Here is a 5443-nt window from a genome sequence, read left to right as displayed (position 1 = left end):
GCTCACGGACTGAACTGAACCAACTGTGGCTAAGCCAGGCGATCCAAAGCCCGCCACAAACGACGAGGACGCGCGCGTGTGGTGCGTTGATGTCCTTTCGAGACGACGGCAAAGGATCCCGCTCCTTCTTTTTGCTGTTATTTTTCTGACACCCCTCACTCCTCCTCCGAAGGTTGTGGGGGTGGCTGTCTGGCGGGGTTCAACGGGGTAAAGACTCGTAGTTTGAAGCGGAAGATCCTCGAAAAGAACGGAAATAAGATGGATTTGGAGAACATGATGGTGCCTTACTGTAGGGTTGGTACACGTGACAGGGTGTAGTTTTTTAGATACATTTTTAGGACGAGAGTTGCATACTTCGAGGCGCATAACCGGTGTAAACCGGATTGCTAGACTTTGAAGTGCAGTTTCGGGGACAGTTTCTGATGAGATTTTCTCGGGATTTTGTTGCAAACGCTGCAAAAATTGGTGCAAAAATTACAAACCTTTAAAAAATCGTACATTTTTTTTAAGCTTTGCCCCGTCTAGACTAGGGTAGCAATTTATGATTTGGCCTTTACAAACGATTCAATTTATCAAAATCCATTTTTTAAATGATTTTTGATATTGAAATGTTTCAGAAGACAACATTTGAGCCATATAGAAATGCGGATAAAAATCCTGTAGTCGAACCTTAATTTGAATTCTTACCCAGCAAAAACATTTTCGACGACAGTTTGAATATATAATGAAATTTGCAATCAAAATGTTCTTCAAATTGTCAAAAATGCTTTTTTTCAAATTTTAGCCATTTGAAGCATAAATTATGATCTAAATTGGAATATTTTTAATAATGAAAATAATGTGTCATCTTTGTTTATTTCGGGATATATTATTTCCGAACGGCTGAGATTATTTTTTTAAATATTTTTGGACAATTTGTAGAAAAACGATTTGCCGAGATACAGCCTTTCCTTATTTTTCAAAAAACGATAGCTCGACAACCACTAAGATATTCAATGTGAGCAACGAAAAAAAATTATTAAAAAACCTGTCCACAAAATTTAAAAATCCATATTAAGGGACTTTTAAGACATAAGTTTGAAAAAAATTTAAAAAAAACAGTCCCTTTAAGTGATTTAGTTCAAGTTTATCTAAAATTTCATAATTTATGTGGTGTTTCTGAGTGAAATTGTGAAATCAAGAAAAAATCTTCGTTGTCTTCTTTTTTGGTTAGAGTAGATGCGCGTTGCGTTCTTTTCGCAAACGTCAAACTTTTTCATTTCCACTTTTACCGTTTTGATCGGTTTGTTTTTGCAGGACGGCTGTAAAGTGTTGCCAGTAAACACAAAAAAGTCTGTAAGAACGATAATTATGTCTGCAATAGAATTAAAAACAGTTTTGCTTAGGGGAGAGTGGGGAGACTTGATCCCTTTTTTTTTGTATCGCACATAACTCTGTCAATTTCTCACAAAACTATGATCTTTTTGCTTGAATTGAAAGCTTAAACATTCAACTATGTTTGGCTGATAAGGGTATTTCATCAGATAAGCTCTTTGAATAATGCCAAGCGTTTTTAAAAAATATTTTAAACCGGAATTTTCAAAATGTTGGGGATAATTTGATCCCCCTTTCAACATTTTGAAGAAATCTTAAGCAAAATGTTTCTTATTCATCCAAACTTTTAATTTTCTATAAGTTACAGCAATTTCACATTAAACCTGTACGTTTGTGTTCAAAATATAATAAGTTTAGCATGTATAATATTTAAAAACTTAAAATTTTCTTTTTTAGACCAAAATTGAGCATGTTTACAAAAGCTGGTAATTTTTGTTTACAAAACTTTTGAAAAATGGTTCAAACTGCAGTAAGTTATGTACAACTATACTAAAGGAAACTATGTACGAAACCCCACCCAAGTTATTTAATTTTGAGGCTGATTCCAGTGACTGTAAAAATGCAGGGATCAAGTCTCCCTAAACGCACTTTTTTAAACGATTGATTGTAAAAATAGTATGACGATAAATTTAACATCAAATGCGTAAGGGTTTTGGAGTTGATATGTTTATCAAACAATTCATGTACAAAAAATATTTTTTTAAATAATTTTTGAGTGTTTTCTATACTTATCAAAACAAAGAAAAAAGATCTCTTGGAAGTTTTTTGCAGCACTTCTTAGAAAAATGTGTGTAACTCAATCTAAACATTTTTTAATTTTTTTCTTTGTTTTCTACAATGAGTTTTAGTCAATTTCGCACAACTTTCTAGAACAAAGCTAATTGTTTTACCCACATGCTGACGAGATACTGGCTTGGGATCAAGTCTCCCCGGGGATCAAATCTCCCCACTCTCCCCTACTTCACGGGATTTCGGTGATCGCTGCACTACAGACTTTACACTACACTAACAAACGAACAATTCAAAAAAAGACTTAACGTGTGGAAATTTACGTTCTTAGAGATTTTATATTGTACCGGGCAGTGTTGCAAAAGAGTGATAGAAAAGCTATCAATAGATTATCTCTGCACCAAAAATATCCGAGAGTATAGCGGCCGTCACTATAGCTTGTGAGATCTCTTCTTGTGTCTCGTGATTCCCAGCGATGTCATTCTCTCTCTATCACTCCTTCCCTTTTCCTCGACTATGCGCTCTCACCGCTGAGTCTCTCAACCTCTCCGAAAAATGCAATGAGAGAACGCGAGATGGCGATTATGAGCCGACCACGCATGACGCCCCTTCAAACTGCGTTTGCAAAATTGGTTTTGTGGCGGCTTTTGTGGTTAAACGCTGTTGCGGTAGGATGATCGTGGAAGCGAGAATGAGAGAGAAAAGGAAAATGTCAATCGCGAGTGGATAAACACAAAAACGTGTTCGGCTATGTTCGGCGCTGAGAGTTTCAATGAAGAGAGAAGAGCAGTTGTATTTGAGGCATGAATATTCAGGCGAGATAATTGTAGTTGCTGAGAGGTGATATTTTGATATTTTAACAACCCTGGTACCGGGCAACAAACAAATTGTCTAAGAATATTGAATTGACCATTGTGTGGACCATGTGCAGACCCGTAATGCTTACAGACTGTCCAGGGGAAACAGACCGGCCGATGCAAAATAAATAGGCACTGGCAACGTATGTTTTGCGCTTGCAACACTGCCAGTTTTGCTGGACGTAAAGGGCGTTTGGTGTCCAGCGCGTTAGGATCTGTCAAACATTGGCCAAACTGTTTCCTAGACAGACTGTAGTAATGCTATGCTATGCTATTATCGATTTTTGGTCATACATTTTTTTTTTCATGGGAATATCTGATTGTTTTACCTATAAACACAAAATATAATAAGAAAATCGATACTTTGAGTCATTAATATTAAATTCCGGCACTTTTTTAGATATTTAGGTTCTAAAATTGCATCCGTTTTACTTTAAAATGGCTGTTACCTTCAACACTTAATTCCAAAAAAATATTTTCAAAAACTAAAATGTTTGTTTTGCAAAGCTCTAAAAGTGCTAGCTCATAATATCACTTTAACCCTGAATTGCTACGTTGAAAAGAAATCTCGGCAAGCCTAAAAAAATATATCTAAATCAATTTCACCCCACTTGGCCTCAGACCGCCGTCATACCGGAACTGGAACTGGGAGAGTGGCGGTAGCAGCGAATCGAACCGGACGGGTGGTCAGCGCAGGAGAGGTGTGATGATTTAGTTTTTTCCATTCCATTTTATGCGATAAAATCTTCTGCGAAAAGCATGGCCAGAACTGGTGGTGATGGTTATCTTAGGAGGCAGGTCTCACCCTCCACCAAAGAAGGCGGCGATGCCAAAAGTTTTGCGTCCAGGTAAACTTCGGAGAACCTAGGGCTACTAGATGAAGTTGTGTTTGTCAGGGTTGTTTTAATTAGTTTTTTTTTTTCATCGCATCTTAAAAGGTTAAACAATACAGATTAGCTTTCACATTAAACATGGAAACAATTAAGACTTTGCAGACGGCAAAAGAAAACTTTTTCAGATGTTTTAAATTTCTTTGATTTAAAGCCATCAGAGGGAAGAGCGAGTACGTATCATACCGTTGATTCCACGAGTTTCTAGTGAAAGCTGGATAGGGATGATGATAAAAAATTGTGAAATGAGCTGACAGAAAAGGACATTCATCAATTTGTGTTGACCGCGGGGTCGTCGGTGTTTGCGCATTGGTACACCACGAAACCACGACAAACAACCGTATAGTATCAACATTTATTTATTTGCTGAGAGTTAACAAATATCTCGTTTTAAATAACTCGTTTAAAAATTAAATAAAAATACCAAATATTTATTGAAATGATTCATAATCGGGGGTTTTTTGTCTGTGAATTGATGATGCCTGTAAGCTAGCAAAATTACGATAAATGTGTTTCTTCTTAATTTTGTCCACCAACAAAAGCGTGTAATTTAATTGGCATTTCATTACCTGCTATTTAATAATTTCAAGTGGGACAAATGGGAAAATACAAAAAATATATTTTTTGCAACTTTACATCAATTAACCATCTATAGAAATCAGCCATTTGATTGATTGCTGAAAGTCAAAATTATGCTCAGATTTTACTTAAATGTTGCATGCCACAGAAAAATGCAAAAAATAACACGCAAAATACTCCCACACAATCCACAAACAAGGATATTGAGAAAAGATGCGTGATAAACACAGCAGGCTGCGAGGAAACTTGATACCCTCTAGTTAACGATTTGTAGTACGTTTGCACACTCGAAAAAATGTACTTCTGGAATTCAATGAAAAAGGGTCACACTTACAAGGTGTTTTGAAAAGGTTAACAATCTCACTGTTATAAATAAACTATAAAGGACCAGCGAAAAAAAAAACATCAAACAGCTCAACTGGAACAATCATTTTGACACGAAACGGTGCACATAACCTCCAGACACCTGTTGATCCTTGTAAACAGGAGGCCCGGCCGTCGACATTACACCGACGTCGCGCACATGCTGCCGTATACATATGGCGGAAAGACAAAACAATAAAACCCCCATAAAAGTTCTCCCAGAGAGAGAGAGAGAGAGAGAGAGAGAGAGAGAGAGAGAAGCTCGAGAGAACCGAGAAATGAAAATTTTGACTTCATTCATAATTTCATATTAGCAATCAACGCACAGTATCGCAGCAAGCCACCGAATCGAGTTGCGGTCTTGGGCAAATTTAACACTTGGTCGAACAAATGTCTCAATTGCGTCGCATTGTCACCATCGTTGTTTGTGCCTCTACAATTGACGCGCAGCAGAACATGGTGCAAAATGAGCCCAGAATGTGGCCCCACCGCGGGACATCCCGCTGCAATTATTATCGGTTGTCTGCAGTGACTGTCAAGTGGTCTCCCGCCACCATGTTCACCATGGGACGGATGGTAATTGTAGCAAATAGTTTCTATTATTGAAATGTTATGGTTTAGTTACACTCTGTCTAAGTTCTTAGCATATAA

The sequence above is a fragment of the Culex quinquefasciatus genome, chromosome 1 (assembly GCF_015732765.1).
Source record: "Culex quinquefasciatus strain JHB chromosome 1, VPISU_Cqui_1.0_pri_paternal, whole genome shotgun sequence".
Classification (NCBI taxonomy): domain Eukaryota; kingdom Metazoa; phylum Arthropoda; class Insecta; order Diptera; family Culicidae; genus Culex; species Culex quinquefasciatus.
Note: the sequence above shows the minus strand (reverse complement) of the source record.